Source organism: Arctopsyche grandis, chromosome 8, assembly GCF_051622035.1.
Source record: "Arctopsyche grandis isolate Sample6627 chromosome 8, ASM5162203v2, whole genome shotgun sequence".
In the NCBI taxonomy this organism is placed as follows: domain Eukaryota; kingdom Metazoa; phylum Arthropoda; class Insecta; order Trichoptera; family Hydropsychidae; genus Arctopsyche; species Arctopsyche grandis.
Genome location: NC_135362.1, coordinates 32,181,916 through 32,205,313, shown reverse-complemented (window position 1 = coordinate 32,205,313; position 23,398 = coordinate 32,181,916). Strand labels below are relative to the sequence as shown.

General features: G+C 34.6%; 1 protein-coding gene across 3 annotated transcripts in view; it reads left to right on the top strand.

Moving 5' to 3' along the window:
* Positions 1-23,398, top strand: part of Pgant9 (polypeptide N-acetylgalactosaminyltransferase 9) — a 394,016-nt gene that overhangs the window by 77,537 nt on the left and 293,081 nt on the right. For all 3 annotated transcript variants that reach the window (XM_077436907.1, XM_077436908.1, XM_077436909.1), the window contains one exon: positions 2,660-2,724. The gene's annotated coding sequence lies outside the window, so the exon portion shown is untranslated. The remainder of the gene's footprint in view (positions 1-2,659; positions 2,725-23,398) is intronic.

Here is a 23,398-nt window from a genome sequence, read left to right as displayed (position 1 = left end):
ACTTTAACGCAAAAATAGGACAAAAGGCAAACACAGAAAGAGCAGTAGGCAATTTTGGTACCGGCCAAAGAAACGACAGAGGCGATCGCCTCATAGAATTCGCAGAACACAACAGGCTCTTCATCACTAATTCATTTTTCAGGAAAAACACCAACAATAAGTGGACTTGGGAGAGTCCTAAAGGAGACAGAAACGAGATCGATTTCATCCTAACAAATGCCCTGCACTCCGTTAAAGACGTTAGTGTTCTAAGTAAAGTAGATATAGGCAGCGATCACAGATTAGTCCGTGCCAAGATGGCCATTAATATAAATTGCGAACGTAGGAAATTAATAAAAGGATGCAGTAACTCTCCAGATTTCGCTCAACTAAGGTCTAGGAAAAAGGAATTCGAACTCGAACTTGGAAATCGATACGGGAAATTAAACCCAGAAGCAGACATCGAGGAATTGAACACTGTAATTAGTTCGGTTCTAACCTCAACAGGTAAGAAATTAGGTGGTTTCAGGAAACAGATTAAATTAAGCAAAATTTCAGCGGAAACAAAAAACCTAATTAAGCATAAAAGGAATTTAGATAGGGATAATAATAAGCAAGAATACAATCTAGTAAATAAGGAAATTAAGAAGAGAATAGTCAGGGATGTCAGGGATTTTAACAGCAAGCTAATAGAAAATACCATTAAGAATAACCGTAGCCTGAAAAAGTGCAAACAGGATCTTTTCTTAGGCAAAAACCAAATGATCGCAATCAGATCAGAGAGCGGAGTAATAATTAGGAATAGAGAAGAAATCATAGACAGAGTTTACACGTTCTATGCAAAACTATACGAGAACGACAACGGCCAATTCCCCACTCTGGAATCGACACACGGCCAAAGGGTTCCTGCAGTATTGCCTAGCGAAGTAGAGGCCGCGCTAAAAACTGCAAAGAATGGTAAAACCCCAGGGGAAGATAATATTCCCATCGACTTACTAAAATGTGGCGGCCCCCCCCTAATTAATATCTTAGCTAGGCTTTTCAGCAAATGCATCCAGAACCAAGCTATACCAGAAGGATGGAATAACGCAACTATCATTTTAATACACAAAAAAGGCGACAAAAGCGATATCAAGAACTACCGACCCATTAGTCTACTTTCAGCGGTCTACAAGCTCTTCACGAAGGTTATTACAGAAAGGCTGAAGAATATCCTCGACGAGAACCAACCTATAGAGCAGGCAGGGTTTAGGGCAAATTTCAGCACAATGGACCACCTCCAAGTAGTTGGCGAACTAATCGAGCGCGCCAACGAATATCAACGGCCACTGTGCCTAGGTTTCGTCGATTATGAGAAAGCCTTCGATACAGTTAGTCATAATGCAGTACTTAACGCTCTAAAAACACAGGGAGTGCCGGAACCCTATGTGGGACTGTTAGCTACAATATATAAGAATGCCACAGCTTCAGTTAAAATTTTTTCAGGTACAGATAGATTTAGCATAGGAAAAGGAGTAAGACAAGGAGATACAATCTCGCCCAAGTTATTCAATGCGGTGCTTGAGGGAGTTTTCAGGAAATTGGATTGGGATACAGCCGGAGTAAGCATCAATGGTCGCTTTTTGAGTCACCTTCGGTTCGCAGACGATATAGTTTTAGTAGCTCGTGATTCAGCTGACCTACTTATCAGACTAACACAGCTGGACAGGGAAAGTAGAAAAGTAGGATTAAAAATTAACGTAGATAAGACTAAACTAATGTTCAATAGTTATTGCATGCCTGATAGCATCCCCTTAGATGATAAACCAGTAGAAGTAGTAAATAATTATTTATATTTAGGTCAAATAATTGACATGTCTGGTAGTAAAAATGAAGAGATAAAGAGACGTATGAAACTGGGGTGGAGTGCATTTGGACGGATGAATGCTGTTTTTAAATCAAAAATGCCACTCTGCCTGAAGAAAAGGATCTTTGATCAATGCGTTTTGCCAGTGATGACGTATGGATGTGAAACTTGGACACTGAACGCCAAGATGCAAAATAAAATCCAATGCACTCAAAGAAGTATGGAACGCTGTATGCTTGGCATAACGAGGAAAGACAGGAAGCGGAACACGTGGGTGAGAAATATGACAAGGGTAGTGGACATAGTGGATAGAGTGAAGAGATTGAAATGGCAATGGGCGGGTCACGTAGCTAGGAGGATGGACGAAAGGTGGACAAAAGAAGTGCTTGAATGGTACCCGAGAGAAGGCAAAAGAGTAAAAGGAAGACCGCAAGGAAGATGGGTGAACGAAATTAGGAAAATGTGCGGAATGAGATGGATGAGTGTTGCGCAAAACAGAGACGAGTGGAAGCGTGTTGGAGAGGCCTTCATCCAGCAGTGGATGGCGAATGGCTGTAAATGATGATGATGATGATATATATATATATATATATATATATATATATATATATATATATATATATATATATATATATATATGTATATATATATATATATATATATATATATATATATATATATATATATATATATATAGATAGATAGATAGATACTATATATATATATATGTAGATAGATAAGTCAAACCCCGTGGGTCTATCGGCTTTGTATATTAAATAAATAACGTGAATAACTCTTTATCAAGTCTAATTTTTTTTGTATGATTTATTTCAGATATTGCCAGTCTTGATAATTTACAGAAAAAGCACACCAGTTTGGAACAAGTGTGAAAATTCAAGGTAGGTAAATAATAATGCATTTCATTATGCTTTACGTAAAATTATATTTTTAAAATCATATTTACCCAATTTTTTTATGATTATCTACTACTATTACTTAACTCAAATCGCACAACAACTGAACCACCGTTGAAATTACATCAGACGAAGCGTTGCGACTAATCTGTGCAGAGTCGAGTTTTTTGGGTAAAGATCGTTGAGCAACGAACGCAATGATCCGACTCATCACAACTTTTTTTATTTTTACGCGTTTCTTTTTTTGTTCCTCCACCGAAATTGGTGCAGCTTTACACGTGGTCTCATTGTAAAAACATTACGATGTAACTGCACAGTATCAATCATAAAGCGATTTCTCGTCGGTTTGTTCATTCGGTTCATTCGACTGGTTGTGCGCCGTTAATGCCACTTTGTATCAATTTGTACACGACTATAACTCAAATGGCATATCGCCACTTGTCGAACTGTGTTCCGCGGAAATGTTACCCCGGCTATGAAATTTCCCCCGCGGGTACAGGTACCGTGTTTACACGTCCTCAATTGGGAATTACACGCGATCTTATTTACCGAACGAATGGCGTGGTTGGTGTGTGCTATTCGACTTTTTGACTCCGAATAGGGGTGCTGTGCCAATAAGGGAGGTCAATATATCGGTTTATCCATGCTTATCGTAAATGTTTATTTTTACGATTTACCTATATATGTATGTATCTACTTTGTAGATATGTACACGAATTTGGGTGGAATTTTTTTTTGTATTGATGTATTACGAAAAGTTGCACCCCCACTTTTCTTCGTCGTGGGATGTTTTCATGGGTTCTAGGACACTTAAACCCTGAACACTAACCCCCCAGGTGCAAATAACCCTCCGTCAAGGATAATTTATTTATTTATTTAAGTTTGGACCGTTGTAGCATTACAGGAATTCCTAATGCGCCACAATGGTCAAAAATATAACAGAAAAGACAAGAAACAAAATAATAAATTAGACATATCAAAAACAAAACATATATATACACAAACAACTAAAAATAATAATTATTATTATTATATATCGTTTATCGTCTTGAATTCATTCTATGTTTACAAGGTTTTTGTATTTCGTAATATTCTTTCTCGATTATGATTTTCAAGTTATGAATTCCATAAGTCCTCACCAGATAGAGTTTCAAAATTTGTCATCCGGACTGACCGAAACCAATCACGACAAGCAAATAATACATCACCACCACGTCGATCTACTCTATCGCGACGATGCACCCTCCAGGAAGAATCAAAAAGTTCAGCATCAAAAAATGATGAAGTCAACCATGTTTCCGTTATTGCTACCATATCATCACAAATAGTAGAAACGGCTGAATTAAACACAGCCAGCTTTGTCCTGAGACCTCGTACATTTTGGTAATAAATTACCAATTTTCGGTCTCCCAGTTTGGCGCGTGACTTTATTTGAGACAAGAAATGGCAGTTTTGATTGAGCCAACGGAGGTTGAGCCAATGGAGACGAAACGGAAGAGGAAGCAGAAGAAGAAGCCAACACAGTCACAACAGAATCACGACTATCAGGACCATTTGAGCAGGCAGATGTAGGAGAAGAGGCAAACATCGACGTCACTGCGACCGTTTCCATAGAAGATTCACTAATACTTGCAGACGTAGTTTTAATATCAGGCTTCAAACATCTAGCAGCTCCCGTACAAACATCAGCAAATGAAACACTTGGGCGCAGCTCTAATGATGAAACAACGTCAGTGGCAGACATAGAAGTAGTATTAGTATTAGATTTTATATTCTTAATGCTCATTCCCCAATCTTTAAATCTACCAAAATGAACACCAGCAGGCCAAGAACCAGCAGAAAATAACAGGCCAGCGACAGAAGCAGGAACAGATACCTTAAAGGATGTATAAGATCCTCGAGCATTAAGAGGGGAAACCACAATGCCATCCTGTAATCCACAGATGGCACTAACGTGAGTCAAAACCTCGTCACACGAAGTGTCCAATGAGAGCTTCCATATATGTATATTGACATTCCTTTTGACGGAAACAATAATTCCAGAAGCTGCTGTTCCCACCTCAAATTTACGTCTAAGTGGAGGTTGTTCAGCCGAAGGTCGGTCAGGTAATGCAGATTGTCCAGGTTTTTCATGATTAATTCGCAGACCAGATTTACGTCTATTTCTTTTCTTTTTGCCCATCTTCACGGCTGCATCAGCAACGAGAGAAACAGAAGGAGAAGGCACAACACTTCTAATAAGTACAGGAGAATTCAAGCCTCGTATTAACTGCTCTAAGGATGAAAATCTTTTCTCAATACGATCAATTGCATTGACACATAGTTCACGCCACATGTTACAACAATCGCCCATTGTAAAAATTCAAATAATAATATGTTATAACAATTAACAGTATTTTTAATAAAAAGTCAGTATCAATGTTAATTTATTTCAGCCAGGAAAATACAGATTCAGAAATACAGATTTTAATAATCGGTCTCCGTGACGAGACAGAATGTTTAATTACAGAAAACGCAAATATCGGAAGGCAAAGATAGAAAATCGAAAGATCGTAAGTCGAAAGATCAAAAAAAAATGGTGCATGGTAAACGGTACATACTCATTTAATTTGCGCGAGCAGGATACAACAGGAACAAGAGGAACAGGCTTTTCCTCCCGTATTAATGTGCGCGCGCAGAATACGGGAGGATGTACCGTTTACCATGCACCATTTTTTTTTGATCTTTTGACTTAAGATCTTTTGATTTTCGATCTTTGCCTTCCGATATTTGTGTTTTCTGTAATTTATCATTCTGTCTCGTCACGTAGACCCATTAATAATACATATATCAGATTATTTATAAATAATCAATAATCAATAATAAAAAATCAATAATAATAATTTTAAATATACAAAATTCTTGCATCGGCCGCTCTCATCTTCTCAGGATGAGAGCGGCCTCTCTACGTCTTCGTATATTTTTATCGCCCAATTGTCTTCTTGCTGCTGCATCTTCTCATTTGCATTCTTCATTGTATGTTCGATGGATGGAACTGCTACACCGACCGCCTTGAATAGACATAAAATTATTATTATTTATTATTATTAGACTTATTTATTATTATTTATTTATTATAATTATTATTATTATTTATTATTATTTTTATTTATTATCAGTAATATTTATATATTTACTTATGTATTTATTTATTTATTTTTTGTTTACTATTTTTCAATACTTTTTTTATTATCTATATATTATTTATATGGGCGTTGAAGATTGCACTATTCTCCTCATCGTCTGGAATAAATGTTATTATTATTATTATTGTTAAAAATTGCACAATGCATTCAAAAACACACAATAAACAACATGGGATACATTTTTATAGGTAAATTGATCATTCAAGTAACATATTATTCAATTAAAATCGTAGTTTGACAGTTTTTATAAGTGTCATGGCGATTGCTCGCATTCTACATAAAATTTCAGGGGTGGCACCAGAGAAATGTAAAAATTATTTTTAAATAAATGTTAAAACATTTCTCTTGGTGGCGCCGAATACTCAATTATATTAATAACCAATTATTTAAGTATAATTAATATAAACATCTTTCATTTTTTATTATACATATTTTTGTTGAAACTATACATTGCACGTTAAATTAATAGTTCCCAAGGACAGACAAATACAAAAAAATGGATAAAAATAATCCGACAACTGAGAAAAGAAATGGATTGGCCACCAACGTCCATACTCAAATTGTAAATAAATGTATGTATATTAAAATTAAACTTTAATTTCTGTAGTGAATATGTGATGACCCTGATTATATTCCGTGCGTTGTAGCGTAGTTATGGAGACGTACCGCCTATTATTGACACAATTTATTTATTCGTAAAGGCACTTCTATTATAATAACATTTCTCTGGGTACCACACTATGTACATATGTATAACTATGTACACAGTTTCGATTTAAGGTGTCTCGTTATGGCACTGTGGCATATATTAAAAAGTAAATAATAAAAAACATATATGTAAATAGTATTTAATGGGACGCACACAGTGAAGACCGTTCATTTAATTGTGTAGTCAAAATTCATACAAAATTGAGAAAATTGCGACGATAGCTTTTTTAGACATGAACCCTTTGACCTGTTAGCATTTTAGCCAACGTTTACGAATTTGAAGTTTTGCACTTTTTAGGTATATGTATAGGTACATGCCATCGTGCACGTCGTTTAGCCACTTCGGCATGTCCGAGAAAAGTGAACCGCCTCAGGCGGCAGTCAATTTCACGGTTGGCCGCCCCGTTGGCCGCCCATGTTGCTTCGTCTCCTTGCTAACAACACCCGGCTCACTACCTCTGGCAACCGCCCACTGGTTACCGACCTCTGAAGGAGGCCAATTTACATGGATAATGTAGGCGATACTATCTCGTCGTCAATTCTGCGGTTTCCACTCCGCGAGATTCACCCTCCTCTTCACATAATTAAATCTCCGCTCGCTAATACGCCAACATCCGTTCTGAAGGGATGTTTCCGTAATTAAATATTGACGTTTGTTGTGACATGGTAACGCCCAAATCCAACATCATACAAGGTGACTCATAAATCTTTCGTGTGAAGTTGTGTAATAAGCTTTTTCACCCTGTTAGTTTCATGAAATTCCTGCCCGTCAAAAAAAATTGATCTGATTTTGAACCACTTCCACTCTTTGGATTGCATTGATATTGATGCGTAGGGTGGTGGGTTCAGGATTCAAATGAAAGGCCAAGGTCGCTTCATAGCATTTATTAAACGACCCCAGAGGACCACACGGAACCACCCCTCCCTCCAAAATAATCTGATCTACCGTGTGTATCTCCTTATTTTGATTTTTAAATGCTTTTTATTATTACTAAATTCTGTTCACAATACCTCTTATATCTATTTTAATAGCTACTGATCTACTGATCATTTTCTATTTTTCAATTTTAATTTAATTTTGTTAGTAATCATATTATTATATTATTCTGATGCTAATGTACAGCGTAATAGGAAAAATAGCTTAAAAACCGATTTACAATTCTTATAAATGCCCATAATACATCTAATACATAATATTAATTAAAAACTCTCTAAAGTCGACTATCTAAAGTATATTATGTTTAGGTAATCTGTGTTTATACCTGAAGTGTATAGACATTTTGTTGTAATCACTGAGACTCTTCACAAGTGTGTTAGTATGGTTATTAGTGATTCTGTCATTGCATCTACTGGTTAGTTTGTAAGTAATGTTTGTAACTAACGAAATATTATTTATGGCATGCAGTGTGTTATAAATTAGTTATAGGGATTTATTTTGTATTATTTGGAGCTTCGAAAGGTTAGTATTCGAGGCGTTATTCCATACATGAGAAGCATAGGTTAATAACGGTATACATATGATTAATTAGATAGTGTTGTACATATAATATGATATGTATGTAGATGGGTTATTAGGTGACCGTTTATTGATCCTTAGGGACAGTTAAAATGTTTTTTTATGGGTCATAAGAGAGGATTGCTATGAATTAAAACGCAAATTTGCCTGTAACAAACGGAATATTATTTATGGCATGCAGTTTTTTCAACTTAGTGTATATGGGTGTGTGGTAAATTATTTTTAGGGATTTATTTTGTATTATTTGGAGCTTTGAAAAGTTAGTATTCCAGGTGTTATTCCATACAGGTGAAGTATTGGTTAATAACGGTAATATGAGAGCGCGATATAATTTGATTTTATTTTCAGTTGATAAAGAACTATGGCGATTAAATATTGGGTATATTGAGGATATACCTCGCATCGCCTTGCATTTCGTTACCTCAATGTGAGGTGTATCTTCTTATATTATATAAAGAACAAGTTCCACATCACAACTTTCCTGATCCATAAATGTGTCTATTGTCTAGGTTATTTATTACAGGTCTATCTGGGCGAGTCTATTGTTAACGCACGCGCTCGCCCAGGTCTGTGATAACTCCAGCGTATCTTTTGTTCGGGCTCTTACTGAGTCCTGTTAGCCTAATCCGGGATCTCTATTGTTCACCCACGAATGCACTTAAACAGTGGATACTCTTTCCCACGTAACAATATATTACTGACATATGTACAAGGGTGAGCTAACACTCAACTAAGCTAGTGTCTCCGAAATAAAGCTAGAGGAGTTAAATCATTAACGAATTCATTAATACTTGCCGCACTGCGTTGGATAGCGAGTGACTAGGGCTTATATTTTATCTTATTTCTTCAAATATACCGAATGCAGTGTCTTCATATTTTATGTATTCCTCATCAAAACCTTTATGATTCGAATTATGCCATTATGATATAAAAAAAATGATCAATATAAACTGAAATAATTATTTTCACAGTTAGCCCTACTGTACACCCCCTTGTTCTTGCATTTATTTTTATTATTCGACGATCAATACAGGATAAAATTATTTTTATAGCTAACTAACTAGTGGTTCTAACAAGCTTCGCTGGGTTCCACTTTTAACGATATCTTCCGTTTTAGCACGGATATAATATAAGTAACGTGAAATGGAAATATACTCTAGTTGTGAGAATACCGTGGAACTATAATAAAAAAGTCTTTATCTGTTTTTTTATCAAATTATTTGAGTCGAAAAAAAATAATACTATTTATCAAACGACTAATCACAAACGTCTTGGACGAATCCAGCCAATCAGAAATGACTTTGACGATAGCCAATCAGAAAGCCGTTTCAGTTTTATTTACAAACATACAAGATTACAATAATTAAACTAGCAGATTTTGCATTATTTTGACTCAAAACATTTATTTTTAACTGGAAACTTGGAGTCTAGCTCAGTTGTTAGTGATTTTTTTTAGTTTTAAAAATCACATCGGAATTTTGTGTCAGATCGATGCGAGGACGCAGCTTTCTACTGCCTCTTCACAACTCAGTTAAACAGTGGTAAATATGACTTTCTTCATTCTCATTTACTCTCATCTTATAAAATATCGTAAACATACTCGTAATATTAAAAGCTTTTATATGTACTTTCTAATATAAGTTTGTAATTCACTCTTAGTTTATTTCCTATTCATTTCATTTTTTACTAACCTCTTCTTAATTTCACTTACGATCACTAGTCAAAAAAATTTGGACTCTGATCCGATCGTTTTCATACTTTGCCTTTTTTACGCGGTTTGGTCATTAATATAATTGGAAATGATTAAAAGTCGTGAGGTATGTTCTCAATGCGTCTTAGGTCTCTTCTGAAAGTACTGAAAGTACAACGAATACAGTTCAATGCCTTGGATTGGATGAATTACTCTCCAAAGAAGCTTTTCCAAGATCGAGACCCATTTTACTGGAATTCTTAGACTAAGAATAAGGGGGATGAAAAGTTTCAGTTAAAAATGATAAGCATATTATTAAAATGTAGTATATTCAAGATTAATTTGTTCAGTAATATAGGGCTCACCTTATAGAGGCTTAGATGGTAGATACTACATATAATATAATACATGCATGAATTAATAATTATTATTGTTGAGTATTACTTCCTCTCCGACAATTTCAACCCTTTCCATTATTAATTGTTACCGAGAAAATCGTCGTAATTCAAAATCCCCCACCTTAACTTTTGAGTCATTTATCATAAGTCGGGCAAGCGCTCACTATCAGACATTTCTGGAGTGCATGTCTTTTGCATAATTTAGCATTCGCGTGCAACAGGAGCGTTTCCGCTAGTAATTCCAACGCGTAGGCATTGTAGCTCGTTCTTTACCATACTACCTATATATTTATATAGTTACGTATAACAAGCATCGTTTGAAATATTCCATCTGAAGAATTTCAAAATCGTAAATTCAGAGCAAATAGCTACTGGAGCGCGCTTCGTAAACACATTTAAACGGTAATACGAGCGATCGTAAACTCAACGACTTTTTAATATCGTCTTGATTGTTTCATAGCGATGTACTTGATTGGATAGAATTGTGTAGCCCGAATTGAATTATTCACTCGGGCTCGCTTGAATGCGTAGTTCGGGTCAATTTTGTATCCAATCTATCTTTCGGGATGCTGCTGCTATTCGTGCACGTCATGTATTCGAAATTGGGCAAGGGTAATTTCGAAATGCAACATATGTATTCAACATCGTAGTATCAAAATATAATTGTTTTCAAATTCAGTTTTCCATACAATGTTCTTTATATTTTCAGTATTTCAAATGTAGAATATTCTATTATAATAGGTATGGGATCAGATAAATATTATAATAATAGAAGTGGCTTTAGGCGTCCTATTGAGGAATGTCCACAGACCTTTTCAAATCATTTTGGCGTCAGTCGTATTTGATGCTTGGTGCTCGAAGTATGTCCGATGGGCAAGTGCATCGTTAAAAATTGCACAATGCATTCAAAACCACATAATAAACAACATGGGATACATTTTTATAAGTAAATTGATCATTTAAGTAACATTTTATTGAATTAACTTTGTAGTTTGACAGTTTTTAAAAGTTTCATGGCGATCGCCCGCATTCTACATAAAATTTCAGGGGTGGCACCAGAGAAATGTAAAAAACATTTTTAGATAAATGTAAAAACATTTCTCATGGTGGCGCCGAATACTCAATTATATTAATAACCAATTATTTTAGTTTGATTAATATAATCATCGTTCATTTTATATTATACATATTTTTGTTGAAATATATAATAACGTTAATTTGAGAGTTCCCAAGGACAGACAAGTACAAAAAAGTGGATAAAAATAATCCGCCAACTGAGAAAGAAACGGATTGGCCACCAACGCCCAACACCACCATATATTCAAATTGTAAATAAATCTACATATATCATAATAAAACTTTAATTTCTGTAGTGAATATATGATGACCTTGATTATATTATTTGTGTTGTAGCGTAGTTATGGAGACGTACCGCGTATTATTGATACAATTTATTTATTCGTAAAAGGACTTCTATTATTGTAACATTTCTCTGTATGGGATTGGCAATAAATAATCGTTATTTTTTACATTATTCATACGGCATTGAATTCGGTGTAAATACATCATTGTTACGATTTCTTCTATTGTGTCTACGCAGCGTACATTAGTCGTTGTTTTGCGAACGAATGAACTACATACATACAATGCGAACGATATCAATCGGTTATGTTCAGATATAAATCAAATTGTCGTTAAAATGGGGAAGTCCACCTGAAAAACGGTTTTCGAACATTGATTGAACGCACCTGTAAATATTGAAATGTGCCAATATATATACATATGCATATAAGCTTAAAATTTGATCGATATGTGCGTGTGTGTTGTTATGGAATATTCATGTGCCAAAGTTGAACCGGAATAAATCCGAATATCGTTCAATGATAGAGTAAACGATGCATTTCCTTTTAGCGAATAGTTTAGTTTGAATTATTTAATATTTATGATGATTTACGTTTGAAACAAAATTTTAGTTACTATATGAAATAAAAACAGGTAATTATATTTATTTTATAGATCAGATGGTGTTTAATTGAAATTAATTTTTTTACCGTATGTATTCAATATAAAAGTAAAAAAAAGTTCAGTGATTATGTATTCTTAAGATGAATATGCATATGTATATTGTACATAAAAAAAATGTTAAGATTAGGTTGTTAGGGTCGGTATTATTCAATCTCCCTGTCACGCGCTAGAACTGAGATAGTGAGACCGCATATTAAAGTAAAAACGTGAAGGTAGATCGCATACTAAAGTAGATATGTGAAGGTAGACCGCATACTACAGTGGCACCTTTTTTTAGTTGTTGCTAATTGTAATCAGTTTGAGGGAAGGTCAGAAATTATAATAATTATTTCTGATTTTCAATTTTCTGAACTATGTATATTATCAAAAACATACAAAACTTTTATCAAACCTAAACTAGAATACGCTTTTAAAATATGGAATCCTCATTTTAAAAAATATATTACATGTATCGAAAGGGTTCAAAGGAGAATTACAAAGATTCCTTCTGAACTTAATTCAATTACTTATAAGGAAAGATTGAAAATAACGAATCTCACTACACTGGAGACGAGAAGAATAAGAGGCGACTTAATTGTCTTTAAAATACTAAATAATCATTATAAATGACAAATGTTCAATCTTATTACATTCCACGAAATCACTCACCTCAGAGGTCACTCGCTTAGACTCCAAAAAGAAAAATCTAATAAATTAATCAGAGATTCCTTCTTTTCAAACGGAATGGTTTCAGTTTGAAATCGTCTTCCCAATGATATTGTAATTTCTGACAACCCTAATATTTTTAAGAATAAGCTTGATGTATTTCTTAAACTTAAAGGATTTCTGTAATTTCTTCATTCCCAATATCTTATTTCGGTTTCTTTTTTACTTTTTTTTATTTTTATTTTAATATTGTCATTTTGAATGTATTTTATTTTGTTATCATTTAATTAACAAATATGTATAAATTGATGTAATATGTATAAATCAAACCCCTTGGGTCTATCGGCTTTGCCACCTCTCCCAAGTCTGTTAAATAAATAAACAATTTTAAGTGGCCCTGTTAGTAATTATATAAAACCATTCAAATACTACTCGGTTAAATAGCTGGATGTTATTGCCTTTTGATTGATGTTGATTTTGCATACATTTCAACATGTATTGGGCCATAAAGACTCCATAGATCGCCTAAGATATTAAAATCTGAAATGGTGTCGGTTAAATCGTAAAGTCTTATAATCAATGTATGTACATACATAGCCTGCAGTGTGGCTTAATTTTTGCGTGTTTGTTTATCACCAATTGATCAGTGGGTACGATCCGCCATACTGCTGGTTAGATTTGGGGGTATTTGTGACTCCAATTCGATCGTTTCTTATCAGAGTTTGCCAATTTTATCTGATCATTGTTGAAACGGTCCCTCAAAATTGGCAATAAATCATTTTTCCTGTTGTCTCAAATCTTCTGTATTTATTGTGTGTATAATTTGTAAAAATTATTACAAAATCTAAAAGCATAGATGTCTCAATGGATTAATTCTGTAATTAATTGTTATTTCGTGTTCTTCAGCTTCTGGTCATACAGTGATAATAAAATGCTGCATTGTTTGTAATTAATTGTCCAGTAAGGCGCATCGGGGTCTTCCTTTCAAGCCTTCCTGGTATATATATTTGCCAGCAGCATAGATCGGTCGTTTAGCTTGTGCATAACACCGAGAGGTGCCAGGTTCGATCCTATGAGCTGACCTCGTTTGAAAATATTTTTTTTGAGTATATATGTAGTGCTGCTGATCAGACCTGGATATTTGTGACTCCAGGTCGATCGTTTCCTATCAGAGTTTGCCAATTTTCTCTGATTTCATTTTTGAAACGGTTCCCAATTAAAAATTGGTTAAAAATCCATCCAATGGATTAATTCTTGTATCAATTGTTATTTTGTGTTCTTCAGCTTCTGGAAATACAGTGATTTATGTAATAATAAAATGCTGCATTATTTGTAATTAATTGTCCAGGAAGATTGGGGTCTACCTATCAAGCCTTCCTGGTATACATATATCTATGTAAAATAAAAATAGAGCTCATGACTAATCGCAAACAGGGAGTGAGAAATGATTCAGAGTTCGCAAGCTAAACATACTAAAGCTGTTCTCATTTGCATAGTTGGCGTCGCGCACAAATATTGTCTGTGCTGCTTTGGCATATCTAAATTAGACACTTAACCTCTTCTTCCCGGTTCCATTACGGATAGGTCGACAGGCGAATAAATCTTTTTCGCCTTTATGCGTTCTCTCCCCCATTCCCAAATCTCACGGCAATGTGCGAAAATAAAAATTCGCCCTCGGAACATCCGCGCTCATTCAATCTAGCGTGCGACAATAGACTGAGAGGTCTTGTTAAATTGTCGATTCCATTTTTTCCCGCCATTCTTCTCCTTTTTCTTCGCCATCCAGTTTCGAGATTAAGACTGGCGTGAAACTGGAGTGTCTACGATGCCCATCAACCGTCTACGTGATTTCCTCGTGGAAACGCTGGACGAGTCCCGAGGAAAAAGGGGGAAAAGCACCGACTACTAGATTATCCCATTCGATCGAGATAACGCCATTCGTGACTTTTGAAGCCTTTGTGCTTCGGAGACTTCGCATTTATATATATATACATATATATATATATATATATATATATATATATATATATATATATATATATATATATATATATATATATATATATATATATATATAAATTTGATGGATCGCGCACCCCTTTTTTTACGACGAATTCTAATTAAAGAATTTGTCAAATTAAATGAGAATTTCATGCTCGAGTGCTTCGCACGTTTACGTTATAATTGTGTATGTTTTGTAAAAAAGAAAAAGTGATCGCGTGCATTTAAAGCTTGCATTTTGCCAGGAGCGTGATGCACGTACATAAAACTCGCAACGATGCCAAGGTGCATCTCCGTTCTCGACTCGCCTCTTTATTAGCCGACTCGAGATGATTGATCATCATTCTATTGTCCGCTGTGTTGTTTGACGGATTGACGACCTTCTCTTATTAGTTTTTTTTTTGCACGTCAATCTAATTTTGACCTTTTTATTTAATTTAAACGTTAACTTTTTAATTATAATTAATGTGTGGAATGCTACGCTTGGGAATCGTTCACTTTTGTCGTGTACGTGTGAAATATGCCGATGTAAATATTTTGCTTTTTTTTGTGAACTGACATTGGATGTCTATTAGCGGAAATATGTATTTTGCGAAGCGTATTTGTTTGAATGCATTATTCAAATACATAATATTTTCCGTAACGTACATACATACATGGCATCTAAGTCATATTTTTATATAATCTAATATATAATTTCGAAAGGGACTTTTTATATATATATTTATACATATGTATATTTATTTTTATTTTTACATACATATATACAAATATACCAGGAAGGCTTAACAGGTAAACCCCAAATGCGCCTTCCTGGTCCACATAATTATTACATAGATACATGTAAATCTAAACAATATCTGACATCTATCGTCAGATATTACAAATATCGAATTAATACGATAAATAACGATGAATAACTTTCATGTAACAATACGAATTTTATATTCGATAAACAACCACAGAGACATCTATGGTGAGCAATATGGCGAAACCTAAGATATAACAATAACTAAAGGTTCGCAACAGAAAATTGGGAAGGAAACGCCAATTTTACAGGAATCGTTTCAATGAAAATCAGAAAAATTGGCAAATTCTGATAAGAAACGATCGACCTTGACAAATCAAGGTCTGACCAATAGCGAGACTTAGCGGGAATCGAACTCGTAACATCAAGTACGAGATCATTCAACATTCACCACTAGACCACGCTACTGGTTATATGTATTGTTGGTTCGTAAATCCGTGACGTCATCGAACAAATGATTCGATTTCTTCGCCACTAGGGGGCGAAGCCTCCGGGGGGCGCTGGGGGGGGGGGGCCGCCGGATTCTGGTATACATATAATTTCGAAAGAGAATTATATATGTCTGTATATATTTTTGTTTGTTCATGACAGTCAATTTAATAAAAAAAACAAATAAGTATTCAAATAAATGTATATAAAATACAACTATTCAAATAAATTTAATAAATGTTTACTATTAGATTAGACATGTTTAAGCGGTTTATATTACAAATACCGAGCGAAGCCGGGTAAAACCACTAGTTTTTAACAAATGAAAACTTTTATTGCAATTTAAATAGTCGGCGTTGCTCAATAAAGTCAGACAAAGCCGTAAGAAAGGCGTATCGGAAAAACACGTTTTCATGCATTGTTTGTATGACAGCTATTCGATCTAGGGCTCGGAAGCCTTTCCGAAGCCTGGTATGATTCTAATTTATTTATTTATTAAAAAATCAACAGGCAACAGATGTTGAAATTCATAAAAATAAAGAATAAATATAACAAAATAACATCTGAGCCCAATTATAGATTTTTACAAAATACATAATATATCTAGTACATAATAGACAAACAAATGAAAAAGAAAACAATAAAAACTAAAATATGACTAAATAAGACACTGCATAATTAAACATAAAGTGATATAATATAATTGGATAAAATTAAAGTGGTCTAATATAACTGAATAAACATAAAGTGATACAATATAATTGGATAAAGAATATATAATTTGGGTTACCTTGAGATATGATATCGTATTTGGTTACCCTTAATCGAAAACTGGTCGTGAATCGTGGACATCCATACAAAAAATTATCTTTATATACATACATACGTATGTACATATATTGATCGGTACTTCAAGGTTTCAAATGGTTTCCAGCGTGTCCTTAGGAATATAATTGATTTTTAAATTTTATATTATATTAGGTACTAACACGGCGTTTCGGAGAATCTTCTGTTAATATTGAGAAATCAAAAGTACCTATGTACCTCGACTATTTTTTTTATTTCTCATTTAATATATTTATTTAAGTTTAAGCTTGGACCATTGTGGTATTACAGGAGTCGCTAATGCGCCACAATGGTCGAAAAACTACAGAGAGATGAGAAAAATAAAAAAAATATGTGTATTCATACATATATACATAGACAAAAATACATTTATACATGATCATAAAAAAACAATAGCATTTTATTAATGGCAGATAAAGTAAATATATCAAATAAGAAAATACAAATTAGGGAATGTCTTGCACCTACATATGTATATAGCCTGTACCAATATATAAGAACCAGCCGCAAATACATATAATATAAAACATTCCTGCAAGGACCAATTTATATATACATATATCAATTTATATGTGTATATACATACATTTTGTATATACATACATAAGCTAAGCAAAATTTCAGAGGAAACCAAAAATCTAATTAAGCATAAAAGGAAGTTAGATAAGGATAATCATAAGCAAGAATACAATCTAGTAAATAAGGAAATTAAGAAGAGAATAGTCAGGGATGTCAGGGATTTTAACAGCAAGCTAATAGAAAATACCATTAAGAATAACCGTAGCCTGAAAAAGTGCAAACAAGATCTTTTCTTAGGCAAAAACCAAATGATCGCAATCAGATCAGAGAGCGGAGTAATAATTAGGAATAGAGAAGAGATCATAGACAGAGTTTATACGTTCTATGCAAAACTTTACGAGAACAACAACGGTCAATTTCCCGCTCCGGAATCGACACAAGGCCAAAGGGTTCCTGCAGTATTGCCTAGCGAAGTAGAGGCCGCGCTAAAAACTGCAAAAAACGGTAAAACCCCAGGGGAAGATAATATTCCCATTGACTTACTAAAATGTGGCGGCCCCCCCCTAATTAATATCTTAGCTAGGCTTTTCAGCAAATGCATCCAGAACCAAGCTATACCAGAAGGATGGAATAACGCAACTATCATTTTAATACACAAAAAAGGCGACAAAAGCGATATCAAGAACTACCGACCCATTAGTTTACTTTCAGCGGTCTACAAGCTCTTCACGAAGGTTATTACAGAAAGGCTGAAGAATATCCTCGACGAGAACCAACCTATAGAGCAGGCAGGGTTTAGGGCAAATTTCAGCACAATGGACCACCTCCAAGTAGTTGGCGAACTAATCGAGCGCGCCAACGAATATCAACGGCCATTGTGCCTAGGTTTCGTCGATTATGAGAAAGCCTTCGATACAGTTAGTCATAATGCAGTACTTAACGCTCTACAAACACAGGGAGTGCCGGAACCCTATGTGGGACTGTTAGCTGCAATATATAAGAATGCCACAGCTTCGGTTAAAATTTTTTCAGGTACAGATAGATTTAGCATAGGAAAAGGAGTAAGACAAGGAGATACAATCTCGCCCAAGTTATTCAATGCGGTGCTTGAGGGAGTTTTCAGGAACTTGGATTGGGATACAGCCGGAGTAAGCATCAATGGTCGCTTTTTGAGTCACCTTCGGTTCGCAGACGATATAGTTTTAGTAGCTCGTGATTCAGCTGACCTACTTATCAGACTAACACAGCTGGACAGGGAAAGTAGAAAAGTAGGATAAAAATTAACGTAGATAAGACTAAACTAATGTTCAATAGTTATTGCATGCCTGATAGCATCCCCTTAGATGATAAACCAGTAGAAGTAGTAAATAATTATTTATATTTAGGTCAAATAATTGACATGTCTGGTAGTAAAAATGAAGAGATAAAGAGACGTATGAAATTAGGATGGAGTGCATTTGGACGGATGAATGCTGTTTTTAAATCAAAAATGCCACTCTGCCTGAAGAAAAGGATCTTTGATAAATGCGTTTTGCCAGTGATGACGTATGGATGTGAAACTTGGACACTGAACGCCAAGATGCTAAATAAAATCCAATGCACTCAAAGAAGTATGGAACGCTGTATGCTTGGCATAACGAGGAAAGACAGAAAGCGGAACACGTGGGTGAGAAATATGACAAGGGTAGTGGACATAGTGGATAGAGTGAAGAGATTGAAATGGCAATGGGCGGGTCACGTAGCTAGGAGGATGGACGAAAGGTGGACAAAAGAAGTGCTTGAATGGTACCCGAGAGAAGGCGAAAGAGTAAAAGGAAGACCGCAAGGAAGATGGGTGAACGAAATTAGGAAAATGTGCGGAATGAGATGGATGAGTGTTGCGCAAAACAGAGACGAGTGGGAGCGTGTTGGAGAGGCCTTCATCCAGCAGTGGATGGCGAATGGCTGTAAATGATGATGATATACATACATATGCATGTATAAGTCAAACCCTTAAACGAGTTTATAGGCTTTTCCGCCTCCCTCTATTATGTTAAATATATAAAATAAATAAACAAATCATTTGTTTATGTGATTTTTAGCGTCATAATTTCAACAAAGATTTCGTAATTTATATCGAATTCTTATAAGTTTCATTTTTTGCTACAGTCGAACCGATCTAGCACGAGATTTACGTAAAATGTACTTGCTACTGCATTTATCCCCCCCCCCCCTCACTCGACCCGCAATGGCCAATTACATTTCGTTTCAGTTTCAATTTCGCATTGAATTTTGCTCAAGAAATACAAAATTGTTCGTGCGTATAATTTGACTTTTATTTTTTGTTGGTATTCAGTTCGTGTTTCGTGTTTTAAAATATTTATATTAAAAAAATATTATTATAAAATACGTAAGTTGTTGATATTATTAATTTATTTATGCAATACGTATATATTTTATATTAATGGAAATTTATATTTTTTAGATGCTAAAAGTAATTGTCAACGTTATGTTATTTATAGCAAAATTTCAGTTATATTATTAAAGACCTTGCATTGGATTGTGTTGTGATAATATTAAGCGGACTCTTCACTCGCCCGTGAACATCGCGCCGCGACTCAATGAGTGTGGTGATATCTTTTTACTACTTTTTACTAACCCCTTAGCGCCAGTGATGTAGCTAGAAATTTTGGGCCCTGATGCAAAAATTTCTCCCCACTTCCTGGCCAGTTTGTTCGCTCCTGATTTTATTTCTTCGTATGAATTTCGTAATTTACTAACATTCTCATATAATATATACGATTTAACACCAAAGTGGTTTCGTCTAAACTTTAAAGTAAGATCTCGTTTCTGCAATATTTTCGTACTCGAGCGGCTGCACGCCTGATTTGTTATTGACACGCCTACTTAGCTTATACATATGTGTATAGCAGTGGTGTACGGTGAAATTGTTTCATATCGATCATGGGCCGTGATGCTTTGCATCACTCTGCGCAATGGTAGCTACGCCACTGGACTTCGCGCGAAGTTCTCCTCCAAAAAAGGGGATCTTCGCAAAGCGGTATGCGACAGCACGGCGACATGATTCCTTCGTCGCCGAGTCGCTTTATCATCGTGACGTGGTCCTTCGTTGCGGGACAAAACACGGGGGACGCCGCGAGGCGCGAACTCGAACGCGCGAAACGCACACACTCACATTTCGACTCACACGCATGGTAACACACTGCCGCGCACGGCTCGAGTGTAGAGCCCGCTTTACATAGTTAAATAAGAAATAATTAAAAAATTTGTAAATATGTATGTATATATTTTACGTCCTTACAATGTTAAGTATGTATATATTTTACGTCTTTACAATGTTACAAAACAGTTCTGGTAAGTCTTTAGTCAAATTCACTAAAAATTGTATTATTTCCAATTCAATTAAAAAAAATCGGATGTGACCAACCCATGACTTTATCTATGAATTTGAGGAATATAAGAAGGTCACAAAACAAAATTCCATATTGAACCGTACAGACACATTCACACATACCGGCAGCATTATGAAATACTATTAACTATAACAGAATTCTTGATACAAATGAGCGCAAATGTATGGAAACTTGCACAAGACAAAAGTTCTGATTCCGGTTGTCTGATTTCATTCAATTTTTTTTATTACTTAAAATAACTAACAGTAATATACACAATATCAAGAAGATTCAAATAATTTAAAAGGTCAAAATAAAATAATGAAATATTGTTTAAAAAAAAAATACTACTTCCGGTTTACGAATTCTGACCAAAACCTCATCAGCTTTAAGTTAGTACATAAAGAATACAAATATAAAGTTTCATATTGATACGCTCAGGGGTGTGGACAGAGAAGTGGCGACAACATTTTTGACCTTTCTAAGAGGAAAATATATTTCCGAAACTACATATCTATTTTATACATGGATGTTTCGTATTTGCCGGAAAATATATTTTTTCATATTGCAAATTTATTGCACTTGATAGTTTTGATATCTGGGAAATTCCTTTTTATGTAACATACATACATAGATACATATGTATGAGTAATATAATACATACTTGTCCGTATATAGATATACATACTATTTTCTCAAGTGAATGCTGCTTTCTGATATTTTTAAAAATAATTTGGAAATGTCATAGATCGCTTACGTAAAGCAAACGTTCTTATTACATACTAATCGAATTCGACACATTCATTTACACGACCGGCAATGCAAACAATGAAAACAACTTATTTTGACATTTCGCTTCGTCACACGCAAACTAACAACGGCCAAATTCGAAAAAAAAAATTTCCCAATCGACCATCAATTAGATAACAGACGGGAAGGCTCATTTTTCTCGCACACAAACATATTTTCACTTTCGGTTTAGTATTACATACGTTTGTATGATATTTACTCGCCGACGCGACGTCGCAACTCTACGAAATGACGTTGACACAATTAATTCGAACGATAATATGCAATGAACAAAAAATGGATTACACGTTCATATTGTTATACGAGCGTAGGCAGATATATAATAATTGTCACGTGCTTTTTTTTTAATATGCTTTTTTATTATTTATTTTACCAATGGTGAACTGTACGGTCGTTACGTAAAGGCGTTGGTTTTCAGCGCGGGAAAGAATCGAGAGTGTGGGAGAACAATTCCCATTATCCATTAGGAGTCGAAGCGTGTGAAATGAGCTCGATGCAGAAAGGGAAATCATAAGAAGACATTCCACTGCTCGCTTCTTCACTTCCACTTCTGTTCATCTTCATCGACAATGGGCGCCTGGAATTGGTCTCATCGTCTCGGCGATGGGTGCGTGATTCGTGATGAGCATTTTGAAGTTCGATCACGAGATTCTCGTCTTTCTTCCAATTCCTTGACAATATACTATATAATATAATATATTGAATATATGTATGGATGTAGTTTCGTATAGTACGCGCCGTGGGATATGAGGTGAATTTCTAAAAGGTATATAAAACCTGATGCCTACATACATATGTACATATGATTTTTAAATCCTTTTTATTATTACGAAATTATGTTCACAATACATCTTATATCTATTTTAATAGCTACTGATCTACTGATCATTTTCTATTTTACAATTTTAATTTAATTTTGTTAGTAATCATAGTATTATATTATTCTAATGTTAATGTACAGCATGATAGGAAAAATAGCTCAAAAACCTATTTACAATTATTATAAATGCTCATAATACATCTAATACAAAATATTAATTAAAGACTCTCTAAAGTCAACGATCTAAAGCAGATTGTGTTTAGGTAATCTGTGTGTTATACCTGAAGGGTATAGACATTTTGTTGTAGTCACCGAGATTCTTCACAAGTGTGTTAGTATGGTTATTAGTGATTCTGTCTTAGAATCTACTGGTTAGTTTGTAAGTAATGTTTGTAACTAACGAAATATTATTTATGGCATGCAGTGTGTTATAAATTAGTTATAGGGATTTATTTTGTATTATTTGGAGCTTCGAAAGGTTAGTATTCGAGGCGTTATTCCATACATGAGAAGCATAGGTTAATAACGGTATACATATGATTAATTAGATAGTGTTGTACATATAATATGATATGTATGTAGATGGGTTATTAGGTGACCGTTTATTGATCCTTAGGGACAGTTAAAATGTTTTTTTATGGGTCATAAGAGAGGATTGCTATGAATTAAAACGCAAATTTTATGAAAACTAATTTTTTTGCCTACTTTATACAGTTTTTTAATTTTTTTTTATAGGATACTAGTGGTTTACCCGGCTTCGCTCGGTATTTGTAATATAAACCGCTTAAATATGGCCAATCTAACAGTAAACATTTGATTGCATTTATTCAAATAGTTTTATTTTATTAACAAACATACATACAATAA